The following is a 13480-nucleotide window of genomic DNA, read 5'->3' as shown; positions in this document are numbered from 1 at the left end:
CAGAGAAATAGCACAGCAGCATTTGCCTTGCATGCAGCCGATCCAGGACCTAAGATGGTTGTTTCGAATCTCGGTGTCCCATATGGTTTCCCCCCCCCACCCCCGTGCCTACCAGAAGCTATTTCTGAGCAGACTGCCAGGAGTAACCCCTAAGCACCACCGGGTGTGGCCCAAAAACCAAAAAAAAATAAAATAAAAAATAAGATACGGCAGGGTAATTCCTGAACCCAGGGCCTGAGCAGCAATGTAACTATTTTGCCTGGTGGCAAAGTGCTGCTGTTTGGAGTCCCTGGACTTCCTGAGCACCGCTGAAGGGACTCCCCAAGAATCAAGTGAGTTTAAAAAGTCTGCCCAATAGACCCAACAAGTATTATTCTGGTATTTCAGTATATCAAGAAACTTCAGGCCCACCTCAAGAGAAGCTGGGAAAGAATTTAAATACAGCTAATGAAACAATCAGAAGGAATCATCCAGAAAATGGCTCGGGGTTAAAGGATGCTCAAGGGGTTCATGACTAGAGTCAGCCTACTAGAAAGCCAAAAGCAACTGCATAAGACAAAAGTCACACTAAGATTCAACAAAATCCACAGGAAAAATCATCACTCCAAAGAAACAGACTTGGTGTGGGATATGCCAAGAGCATTTGCCTTTCTTGAGTTCTGATTTGCTCTGGCAGAAGACGGTCACTACCCCCCCCTCTATGGCCCCACAAGCAGGGTGATACCACAATGGGACCAGCAGGGGTGGCTTTTCGTTGCCCCTGCCCACATTGACCTCAGGTTCAAGAAAACAGACTCTCAGAGTGCCCTGGACAGCCATGAGCATGCTACAGCACCTTTAAGGGAGAAGATATCAATTATGAGGGGCCCCTTGTAACTGCAGTTGACAACTAGGGGGGTCAGTTGGCATGAGGGATGTAGAAAGCCTTGCTGAAGCGGGGGGCTACCATATTGCTCCTGCTGGATAGTTGCTGCCTTGTTGCTAGAGAAACGTCTGCAGGACTCCCTGCTCAGGCTGCTTTTGCTACTGTCTCCCTCTCTGGCCCTTGCCCTGGGTCCCAACCTTGCTTACTCTCTCACAGCCTAGGGGGCTGGCTGTAAGGACCCTGACCACCTGCTTTGCCTCCCCCTTAAAAGCCTGTTTCTCACCCTCTTTCATTGGGGGTGGTTTTGATTGGCCCTGACAGTTGGTGCCCTGAACAGGGACTAAACCGAACTCTCCCTCAGGGGTGAGTTGTCTTTCCCGAAGAAACTCAGGAATCTCAAATCCAACCTAAGGATGATACTCCAATTCCTATGGGTGGCAGCCCAGAAAGACCATCTCCCAGGCATGATTCAAACTCCGGCATCTCTGATGAGCCCGTGAATGTCTCTTAACCAAGTCTGTTTAAAAATTCTCTCCTGCCACATCAAGGCTTGCTGCCTCCTCACACATCAGTAACAGCTCCAGTCAGACTGTTGTCTCTTAAGTCATTGGCAAATGAGCACCAAGGGGCCAGAGGTCGGAAATTGGGGGAGTGGGAATGCAAGTGGCACCCTCTCAGGTGCCACTGTGAAGGGACTGTGAGCCCTCGCTGTGCTCCGCAGGTACCTCCAAACTCTCAGGCAGCAGGTAGCTCATTAGCGGCTAAGGCAATGCAGCATCTCAAGTATCATTTCTCAGTCCAGCCAGGCATCACAGAGCAGAAACAAGGCAGCAAACTCAGGAGGCCCTGACTCCTCAGTACCCTGGGACTCTCCCTCCCCTTTGACACAGGCGCTCCCTCCTCGTGACCCTCGCAGGGGTCCTCAAACTTTTTAAACAGGGGGCCAGTTCACTGTCCCTCAGACCATTGGTGGGTCTGACTATAGTAAAAACAAAACTTATGAACAAATTCTTATGCACACTGCATAGATCTTATTTTGAATGAAGAAACAAAACAGATACAAATACAATATGTGGCCCTCGAGCCATAGTTTGAGAACCACTACGTCTAATGATAATAGAGTAAAAGCAGGAGTGTTCTGAGTTTTCTCCAATGCAGGGGAAAGCTTTTCTTTGTTGGTACAAGAAACTTCGAAGCACATAATTTCACAGAAGGGAAAGGAAGAGAAGCTTTTAGATGCTTCCTCCACTTGTTATGTGGATGGTTCTTACCAGTCCCATTCCCTCTCGTTCTGGTTCCCCCGCTGACTTCTGAGGTGAGCTCATGACCACTGGTCTGTCAGTAAGCTCACCCAGAGTTCCCCTTCTCAAAGTGTGGGGATGGGGGCAGGTCCACTGAAAAGAAAACAGCGACAGGAAAAGGTTTCTGGGCTTTTTCGAGGGCTAATTCTGGGGCTTTGGGCTTCAGCCTTATCGACTGATATCTTCTGAAGCCTGACTGCCTGTTAGCTTTCTACCCGCTGCATTCACCTCAGAACCTCTGGTGAACGGGTGACAGGCGCATGCTCCAAGCTGGAGGAGAAAGACCTCACTCTCCATCCCTCCATCAGTCAGCCCCATCAAGGGCAACAAGTGCCTCTGTTGCTAAAAGAAGTCGCCCTGTCCCCAATCCACTCACTCTGCCAGGAGCACGTGTGGGGATGCCAACTGCCAACCGGCAGTGAGCCCTTCTCGCTTCTGGCCGTCTTCCCTGACTTCTGGCAGCACCAGGACGACGAGCACCAGGAAGGACAGCAGTAAACGAGACAAAAAAAAAGATGGAGATGGAGGAGGAAGACGAACCTGAGGCGGCCAAAGAAGATGAGGCGGCATCAGCAGTCCCAGGGCCTTCAGGCACCCCGGGGAGCACTAAAGCTGAACTGGGCCAGCTCAGTGGCAACTGTAGCAGCAGCTCTACCCCAGCCCTGGCTCGCCGAAGACAAAGAAGGAAAAGGCTGCGGCCCATGCCCGAGGCTCCCCCCATGGGAAAGAAGGGGAGGAAGTAAAAATCCTATCTACTTGGAAGGAAATTTCAGTTGGACACTTGTTTTTGCCCTTCGGTTTCTCTTAATTTTGCCAGAGCTGACGGCTGGGTCGGATGGCTGATTGAGCTGGCGTCAGACTGTCAAACTCTTTGTCAAACCTTTTGGTCCCCTAACTTCTTTGTCTGAAGTGAATTATTTGTGGTGGATTGTTGTTGCCGGGTCTCCTCCAGGAGGAGGATGGAAGAATGAGGTTTAATCTTTCTCTCTGGGAGTTGCTTTTAGACTCGCAGACCACCAGCAAGGGGTTCAGCCTCCCCCAACAGGGGTCAGCAGAGCTCCTCAGTGTCCTTGGGTCTGAACAGCCAGTGCACTTCACACTATGCCTTTGTCATGCTTCATCATGCACCTGCTGGTGCTCAGAAATCACTCCTGGTAGGCTCCGGGCACCATATGGGATGCTGTGAATTGAGCCAGGGTCTGTCTGTGAGGTTGAACGTATGCAAGGCAAATGCCCGAACACTGTGCTATCGCTCTGGTCCCCAGTTTTGTTTTCAAACCTTGGCAATGGCCTGAACTCGGGTCAATTATTACATGCAGAGGAGTAAGAGGGCTTCTGAGAATCCCTTTGTTGATCCCCTCCAGACTCCAAAACCCCATGGCTCATCTCTAGTGCCAAGACCACAAGCTAGGAGCTTCCGGGAACTGGAATGGAAAGAAATGTAAGTCGACTAGCTAGCTTGGCAATACAGCCTGCCAAGAGGTAGGAAACCAACACTTTGATTTCAAGTAACCATGTCCACACACACTCCAACAAAGGCCATGGGATAGGCAGCAAACAACACAGCTCAGCAAGCTCCTAAAGTGGGCCTGACACCGAGGAACTCCTTGCTGAAAGGTCAGTGTTACTTCCTTAGCTCGGCCCCAGGGAAGGCTGCAGCTCCTATGATCTCTCCAGCATAGCAGGCTACACTGTGGCTTGGCCTCAGAGGATCAGCATGACTGGTTCAGCCATCCTGAGGCCCTCTGCTTCAGTAGTGCTGTGCCCAATTTCCTCCAGGCCTCAAGTCTCCTTAGGCACCCCACCCTAGGCACAGCAACAAGATCTTTTGAAGCTGAACTCTGTCTTCTGAGCACCAGCTCTTCTGGCACCACCAGGTGATGTAGATCGAGATGCTGTGCCAGAGAGCCATTCCCGCTCACAAACACCAAGTAGCCTTATTTGGGCCCAACCCCCACCCCCCTCGAAAGCTCAGTCCAACATGCTGGCCTATGGCTATGTTCCCATCAGCTGAGCATAAAGTTTTAAGATCCACATTACAGGGGCCGGGCGGTGGCGCTAAAGGTAAGGTGCCTGCCTTGCTGTGCTAGCCTTGGATGGACTTCGGTTCAATCCCCCGGTGTCCCATATGGTCCCCCAAGCCAGGAGCAACTTCTGAGCACATAGCCAGGAGTAACCCCTGAGCGTTACCGGGTGTGGCCCAAAAAAAAAAAAAACAAGATCCACATTACAGAAATGAAGTCCTCATCCCACCATATCGGTTGGTCATTTGTCCCTTTGGTGCATACCCTGCTAGAGCCCTTGAGGGTAAGAGAAGACGCATCTCCCCACCCCCAAATCGTAAGCAGCTCAGATCATGAGCTAAGGAAAGAATGCCATTAGCAGTCATGGCAGCAGATGCCACCCCCAATAACTCTCAAGCCAGAGTATAAAACACCCACAGGAGCTCTGTATCCCAGAAGCCGGGCCCTCCCCACCTCTTAATACAACAGAGGGCTAGACTTTTACTTTCATGCCATCTTCCAAGAAGATCACCCCCCCCCCAATATTCCTTTTATTGACTAAGGAACGCTTCCAGGATTGATATCCACCACCCTCTCCTCTGACCCTACCAAGGAAGTATCGACAGCTATAGTTCGAGGTACCAGCTGAGAATTTGGAGATTAAGCCAGAGTATGGTCATTCACCAAGCAGGACCAGGAGGCCAGGAAGAGTTGGGTATCAGGTGTGCGAGCACTTGATGCTAAAAGTCAGACTCAAAGTTGCCTGGCCTCCCCCGAGTGCAACAATGCAATGGCAACATTAAAATATTCCACCAGACAGCCTGGTTTCTGGAAGGGAGCAAGTTTAGATATTGAGGGAAGCTAGTCATGTTTTCCCCAGAGCTGCTGACAATGTCCACAACAAACCACACACTCAGAACAGGGAAGACTGGCCCAGGCTGCCTGGTTATCGCTTCGAACCTCTTAGGACTCCAGATTGGACACATCGATTGGACACAAAGGCATGACACATGAAACAGTGTGAACGCAACCCAGTGACACCAGGGAGAACTTTTGTCTGAGAATTCCATGAGCTGGACTGAAGTATGGGGGTGGCCACAGCAGACCAACAGTCCTCAAGTTCCACTAAGCCAGGAACCCCCCACATACACACACACCCAACCAACCCTCTCCCCCCCGCTTTGCTTTATGTTAACTGTCACAGTGCTGCCAATATCTTTAGGATCCTTGGAAAGTGCGCCCTTACTGGCTCTTGTCCAGCCATGGAGTATAAGGACAGAAAAGGTGTCTCAGTTCTGATCCCACATACAGAGGGGCACACTTTGTCTAAAACCAACTATTTAGAACCTGTAAATCACAATGGTTTCAATAAAATATTTTTTAAAAAATGTAAATGATAAAGGGGCTTGCTCCATGTCCACTCAACAGTACCTGGAGAGCCAGGTCTCATGAATCGGCCCATCACATTCAGAAACTCAGCCACCATTTCCGGCAAGCTGGCAGACCATAGCTGTGATGGCCAGCCACCATGTAGTCAAAAAGAGTTCGTCTGCACCAAGTGGGCAGCCAGACACTTCCTGGCTACCCTCCTATTAAAGCCCTGGAGCTGGGCTGGAACTTAGCCAGCCAACCAGCCCCACCCCAAGGTCCAATGTATCCATATATGGAAGCATATATGGGCAGGCCACAACTACAGGCATTTTTTTTGGTATTTTTGTTTTGATTTATTTTGGGGGGAGGGGGCACATCTAGTGACATTCAGGGGTTACCTCCTGGCTATATGCCCAGAAATCGCTCCTGGTTTGGGGAGACCACATAAGATGCCAGGGGATGGAACTGCAGTCCATCCTAGGCTAGCACCAGCAAGGCTGGTGCCTTATACCACTCCATGCCACCGCTCAAAGATTTTGAACAGATAATATAAATGTTCAATAAATTCAACAGAAACATAAGAATCATTGGAGTCCCAGAAACACAGGAGGAGAATCCCTAGGAAGAATCAACAATCAAGGACATTATTACAAAGAATCTCCCAGAGATAATGACTGTATGCAATCAAATCCTGCATGCCTGAAGAGTACCAGCTAAAAGAGATCCAAAGAAAAGCACCCCAAGACACATCCTAGTCACAATGACAAATCCCAGATAGGGATAGGATACTGAAAGCAGCAAGATCCAAAAGGAAAATTACATTCAAAGGAACATCCTTAAGATTTACAATACACATGTCACAAGAAACTCTCAAGGCCAGAAGACAGTGGTGAGATATTGTGACAAGACTGAAATGGAGGCTTCATCTAGAATAATGTACCCAGCTCGACTCATTCAGGTTTGAAGGAAGGATCCATAGCTTCACGGATAAACAGCTAAGAAATGTAACAGATACAAAACCAGCCTTAAAGAAGCTGAATTAACTCACATCTCTCTCAATATCAACAAGTTAAATGGACCAATTAAGAGGCATAGAGTGGGGCCGGGCGGTGGTGCTGGAGGTAAGGTGCCTGCCTTGCCTGCGCTAGCCTAGGACGGACCGCGGTTCGATCCCCCGGCGTCCCATATGGTCCCCCAAGAAGCCAGGAGCAACTTCTGAGCGCATAGCCAGGAGTAACCCTGAGCATCACAGGGTGTGGCCCAAAAACCAAAAAAAAAAAGAGGCATAGAGTGGCAAAATGGATCAAAAGATGATTCCAACCTTCTGCTGCCTACAAGAAACACACCTGAATAGTCAGAACAAACAGACTCAAAATCAAAGTCTGGAGGAAAATCATCCAAGCAAACAACACCCTTAAAAAAGCTGGGGTGGCAATATTAATATCTGATGATGCAAACTTTAGACTCAGTAAAGTTGTAAGGGATAAAGATGGACACTATGTACTAATCAAGGGATATATACAGCATGAAGAAATCTCAGTATTATATATATGCACCTAATGAGACCAGCAAGATATCTAACACAACTATTGACTAATTTGAAAGAGGACGTCAGTAATAACACAATAATTTTGGGAGACCTCAACACAGCCCTTTCGACACTTGATAGGTCAACCAGACTGAAACCCAACAAAAAATATATTAGACCTAAGAGAAATGGAAGAAAGAGGCCTAGTAGATAAACATATCTTCATAAAATTAAGAGGATAGAAATTTCTCAGGCTATCTTTGCTGATCATAAAGCTCTGAAATTAGGTGTGAATTACAAAGGCACACAGAAGATAAACTTTAACTGAAAACTAAATAGCCTGCTACTGAACAACCAGTGGGTCATGATGAAATCAAAGAGGAAATTAAAACTTTCCTGAAAACAAATGACAAGACACAAATTATCAAAATCTATGGGACACAGCAAAAGCAGTACACCAAGGGAAAAATTTATAGCTTTGCAAGCACACATCAGGAAGAAGGGGCATACCTAAATAGCATAATGACGCAGCTCATAAAATTAGAAAATGACCAACAAAAGGAACCAAAAATAGGAAGACAGAAGGAAATAACAAAGCTTAGAGCAGAAATCAATGAAGTGGAAACCCAAAAAGCAATTTGAAAGATCAATGAAAGCAGAAGTTGGGGTCTACTTGACTAAAGATGTGAAGGAGCTATACTAAGAAAACTAAAACCTTGTTACAAGAAATAAAAGACACACGAAAATGTAAATCCATACCCTGCTCTTGGATTGGCAGGATACTCAAATGACAATACTCCCCAAAGCTATGTACAGATTTAATGCAATCCCTCTAAAGATACCCATGACATTTTTCAAACTTCTGAAATTAATTTGAAACAATAAACACCCACGAATAGCTAAAGCAATACTTGGGAAAAAGGAATACAGGAGGCATTATTTTCCCCAACTTTAAACTGTATTACAAAGCAATAGTTATCAAAACAGCATGGTATTGAAATAAAGACAGACCCTCAGATCAGTGGAACAGGCTTGAGTACTAAGAGAATGTTCCCCAGATATACTGTCACCTAATTTTTGATAAATTCTAAATGGAACAGGCAAGGCCTCTTCAATAAGTGGTGTTGGCACAACTGGCTAGCCACTTGTAAAAAAAGTGAACTTAGACCTCCAGTTAACATCATGTACAAAGGTAAAATTCAAATGGATTAAAGACCTAGATATCAGACCTCAAACCATAAAGTATGTAGAACATGTATGTCAAACACTCCATGACATTGAGACTAAAGGTATCTTTAAAGAGAAAACAGTACTCTTTAAACAAGTGAAAGCAGAAATAGATGGGACTATATTAATCTGAAGTTTCTGCACCTCAAAGGAAATAGTACCTAGAATACAAGAGCCACCCACTGAGTGGGAGAAACTATTCACCCAATACCCATCAGATAAGGGGTTAATATCCAAAAATACACAAGGCACTGACAGAACTTTACAAGAAAAAAAAACATCTAACACCATCAAAAAAAGGGAAGAAATGAACACTTTGACAAAAAAAGAAATACATATGGCTAAAAGGCACATGAAAAAATGCTCCATCACTAATCATCAGGGAGATGCAAATCAAAACAACTATGAGGTACCATCTTACGCCACAGAGATTGGCACACATTATAAACAAGAACAAGCAGTGCTGGCAGGGGTGTAGAGAGAAAGGAACTCTTATTCACTGCTGGTGGGAACGCCGTCTGGTCCAACCTTTGTGGAAAGCGATATGAAGATTTCTCCAAAAGCTGGAAGTTGAGTTCCCATACAATCCGGCTATACCACTCCCTAGGGATATATCCTAGGAACAAAAAAATACAAAAAGTCCTTTCTCACACCTATATTCATTGCAGCATTGTTTACAATAGCTAGACTCTGGAAACAGCCTAGATGCCCCATCACTAGAAACTATGGTACATATACACAATGGAATATTATGCAGTCATCAGAAGAGGATGAAGTCATGAAATTTTCCTATACATGGATGTATATGGAATCTATTATGCTGAGTGAAATAAGTCAGAGGGAGAGAGATAAACACAGAATGATCTCCCTCATCTATGGGTTTTGAGGAAAATGAAAAACATTTGTGTAATGATTCTCAGACAAAATAGAGGGCTGGAGGGTCCAGTTCCTGACATGAAGCTCACCACAGGGATCATTTAGTGCAGTCACAGAAATTACACTGAGAACTATCATAACAAAATGTGACTAAATGAGGGAAGTAGAAAGCCTGTCTAGAGTACAGGCTGGTGTGGGGTGGGGAGAAAGGACACTTGGGATATTGGTCATGGGAATGTTGCACTGGTGAAGGATTTTATTAAAAAAAATCAAAAAGAAAAGGCCTCCCTCCCAATTCTTACCACAGGCTGTATTCTTTACACTGACTGTATAGAAAGAGGAGGTACAGTAAATGCACCCCATATATACCTCAACCCAGCCCCTTTGCCTGTTCTGTATTGTGAATTGGGGGACAAAAAAAACCACCAGCAACCCACACCTTCAGCGAGTATAGAACTTGTATTATGTGATCCTTGAAGCTTTATGTAAATTGTATGTAACCATCAAAAGTTTTTGACAGCCCAATTTAAAAAACAAACGCAACTTTGGGCTCAGCTGTCTGCTTTCACAGGTACACAGAGGCCTCCCATTGTAATGTATTCGCCATTTCATTTTAACAAATGAAGAAAAAACTTAGAGGCCCATCCCCCTTCCCAACAACCAATAGTGTCAGGACCAAGCCAAAAGCCATAGCCCAGGGGTGCCCACCCTTTCCTCCAGTGCTGTTACCTTGATGTAGTGTCCCCAACCCTTCCCATGCTAAAACCCAAGGCCTTATATCTAGACTCTAGTGGCATCATTTCTCCACCCATATAGCTGCAACTCTGCGAGGCCGTTCCCCGTTGAAACCCATGGAATGACACTTCAATGATTTAAACCCAGCCCAGTATCGATAAGGCTTAAGGCCCCCTCTTGCGTCCCCTCCCCCCCTTTTAACTCAGTTACAGCATCTGGCAGGGCTCCTGATAGTCAAGATGCCAGGTTGCTGGTTGAAGGGACTGATCACAAGTGGAAGGACACATGGTGGCTTATCTTTGCCAACTCTCTAGACAACCCTCTTATCCCCACCTAGGTCAAGAACCCCCTGAACTTTTCCTCACCGACACCTGTTGTGTAATTGTTGTAATATTGTTTTTGCCTGTCATTCCACCTGGATCTTCCAGGTGGGGGTGATTAAGGAAAGAAATAAATAGCTTGTTGGGGAGGCATAGGGAGCTCTTTTGCCAGAACTGACTGCTTGTTCGGTTTGCTTTTTGGAGCTGGCTGCAACTGACAAAAGACTTTCTTTGCTGAACCTTTGGTCCCCTAATCTTTTGCATTCGTTGATTATTCACTTTGGATATTATTATCAAAGTCTCCCTCAAAAGGGGGGACGGAAGAATGGGATTCAATTTATCATTCTGGGAGTCATTCTTAGACTTGGAGACCATCAACAAGGGGTTTGACTTCCCCCCACAAGCAGTCAGTTCTGGCAAAAGAGCTCCCTATGCCTCCCCAACAAGCTATCGTGGGGGGAGGTCAAACCCCTTGCTGATGGTCCCTCCTACCTACACAGCACTTAGGCATGTGCATGTTTCTCATAAGTATTCCATGGTTTGTCCCCTTCTCCACCTGACTCCTGTGTGTTCCCCACTCCGGTCCTTTTGTATCCGCCCCCATCACTGTGCAGGAAGCACAGGCAGCCGAGAGAAAGAAGCTGGTAGAGGCTGACAGCACAGAAGCTGCTACTGAGGCTCCAAACAGAAAATTGAGTTCTCCAGGAGGCCAAAGGAGGCCTGCAGGTACAGCTGGACATGACACAACTCAGCGAGAAAAGCCTGGTAGCTGAGTTTCAGAAGGTCCGGGACTGCCTGCAAGAGCATGCCTGAAAGCTGGCTCTGGAGAACTGGGTGCTGGCCAAGGCCCAGAACAACACCATTCATTCAGGAGAGCTGCAGTGCTCTTCCTCAGAGCTGGCCCACACCCAAAAGGCTGTTGCTGGCCGTGCAGAAGCAGGAGACGCAGTCAGGCCTGGAAAAAATTAGTGTTAATTGTAAATCCGTTAAAAATCTAAAACCTGCCAGTACTGAGTATTCTTTTTGGTATTTGAAATTAGTTTTTATCAAATTACAGGTATAATAGAATTTTGTATAATTAAAAAAAAAACAGGACTGGCATTCTTGCTTCCGCACTCCAACGCTTGCTTGCAAGTACTAGGATAAACCATAGTGCCACTGCCCCAACCCACCCCCACCCCCCGGCATCTAAACATGAGGGGGAGGGTTTCTACAGAAAGCAGCACCCCCTCGACGAGGGCAGTGAGGCCCCAACTTCAGCAAAGGGCCTAAAGATATTTGTGGGCAGTTGCAGTTACCCATTGCTGGGCCTACCCAGGACAGGAGCCTGGCGCTCAAATGTCCCCATCCCCAAGCCAGGTTAGACAATGTCTGGAGGGCCACCAGAAGGGCTCCGCTAGCAGGCACCCCCTAGCCCAGCTGCCCACACCTCTGCCCTTCAACAGCTCAAACCTGGCTTCAGGGGGCCTTAGGAAGCCCAGATCCTGCTTTGTGGGACCCCTGCTTCCAGCAAGAAAGGGAGAATGCAGTGCCCCATTCTCTGGTCTAGGTCACAGACAAGGTGAAGACAACATTCCACTGTGGGCCCCAGAAAGACAATCTACTGAGCAAGTGAGCCAACAGTCGTGGTCCAGGGAAGCCAAATCCCGTTAGCCGTCTTTTTTTTCCCAAACACGTGCTTTATTGGGAAAAAAAAAAAGTCAACAACCAAGCATAAAAATATGGAATGCTGGGGCTGGAGAGATAGCATGGAGGTAAGGGGTAAGGTGCTTGCCTTTCATGCAGAAGGACGGTGGTTCGAATCCCAACATCCCATATGGTCCCCTGTGCCTGCCAGGGGCGATTTCTGAGCATAGAGCCAGGAGTAACCCTTGAGCACTGCCGGGTGTGACCCAAGAAACAACAACAACAACAACAAAATATGGAACGCTTCACGAGTTTGCGTGTCATCCTTGTGCAGGGGCCATGCTAATCTTCTCTGTATCGTTCCAATTTTAGTATAAGTGCTGCCGAAGTGAGCACCCGTTAGCATCTTGACTGGCAGTCTGCTCGCCCCGCTCTCCTGTGTCAACAGGGTCACCATCCAAGGAAGCCTGGTTGGCACCGCTCCGAGGTCCCGGACTGCACAACCAAGGGAGAGAACACGGCAGCCCCTCAGCATTGCCCCATCACCCACACTCGGGCTTGCAGAGATCCCTTGTGTGTGGCTGATGAAATTGTGGAACAAGAGGTGAAGGCAGGCAGGCCTTGGGGAGGGCTCAGCACTCTGGTGGCCTGGTCCCTCAGACTTTTGGAAGATCCATCATCTGTGTACGAACTAAATTTTAAGGCCAATTATAAGCATCCAGCTCACTTCCTTGAGTTTAGATTTGCCCAAGACGTGGGGCTGCAGGGCCTCAAGTAGGTCTCTGCCGGCTGAACCCCTCAAACAGCAAATGTGGCCCGGTTCAGTGAACATCTCTGCAGAGAGCTCTTAGGTCTTGGGGACACCATTTGCAATTGGGGATTCTGACGAGATCGCTGAGAGCCCTACCACCACCACACTTGTACTCAACAGGCATTTGTTAGCAGCTGTGGGGCTAACAGACTGGCCTGAAGAGTTTTTTTTTTTTTTGGGGGGGGGGGCAGCCCAAACCCACAAAAGGGTCAGAAGGGAGCCTAAGGCCCAGGTACCAATTTCCAAGATCAGCTGTCAAGAACTGGGGTGCTGTTTCATGCTTGTTATTCTCCATCTTAAATGCTGCAGGAAAGCTAGAGTAAGGGGGAGAAAAGTGGCCTCAGTTAAGTGCAGGGTTCTAGCGTTAGGTACTTTGGGGCTCTGGGACAGGCTCCAGAAGATTAAGACCTAGCACCCCACCATACAATCCTCCTGCTAGGATGGTGGCTGTCCACATGACCGCCAGACCCAGAGACATCCCCATAATGTGCTTGCCAATACAAGAAGTGTGTGTAAAGGGGGCCCCAGGAAGTCTCAATTCCAGTGGGAAGGAGGTTCCTTTGATTCATCTTCCCAGTTTTAAGGACAAAAACATCACCCTCTCTCCTCACCCCTTATACATAAAAGGGACCTTGCAACTGAGTTTTAAAGTGGGACAACAATCTTGAGAGCTGACCAACACCCCTCCACAATTGGGTCCCCCCAATTCAAGGACCCATTCAGTGTAAAAGGCAATGGAACCCACAAATGTGCTGGAAAACAGCTGAGCCAGCCTGAGATTACCTCTAAATTAAATTCGGCTGGACTCGATGCCGGG

At 47.4% G+C, this 13480-nt stretch overlaps 2 non-coding genes across 2 annotated transcripts; one reads left to right on the top strand and one right to left on the bottom strand.

Annotated features, from left to right (window-relative positions):
* Positions 1 to 9456: 9456 nt before the first annotated feature.
* On the top strand, positions 9457 to 9589 carry LOC126032732 (small nucleolar RNA SNORA51). The gene has a single exon (XR_007503950.1). It is a non-coding gene; the product is annotated as a small nucleolar RNA SNORA51 (small nucleolar RNA).
* A 2552-nt stretch (positions 9590 to 12141) lies between these two features.
* LOC126032916 (U6 spliceosomal RNA) lies at positions 12142 to 12248 on the bottom strand. Its single transcript, XR_007504077.1, has one exon. It is a non-coding gene; the product is annotated as a U6 spliceosomal RNA (small nuclear RNA).
* Between the last annotated feature and the right edge of the window lie 1232 nt (positions 12249 to 13480).

The sequence above is a fragment of the Suncus etruscus genome, chromosome 16, assembly GCF_024139225.1.
Source record: "Suncus etruscus isolate mSunEtr1 chromosome 16, mSunEtr1.pri.cur, whole genome shotgun sequence".
Classification (NCBI taxonomy): Eukaryota; Metazoa; Chordata; class Mammalia; order Eulipotyphla; family Soricidae; genus Suncus; species Suncus etruscus.
Note: the sequence above shows the minus strand (reverse complement) of the source record. Positions and strands in the feature narration are given on the sequence as shown.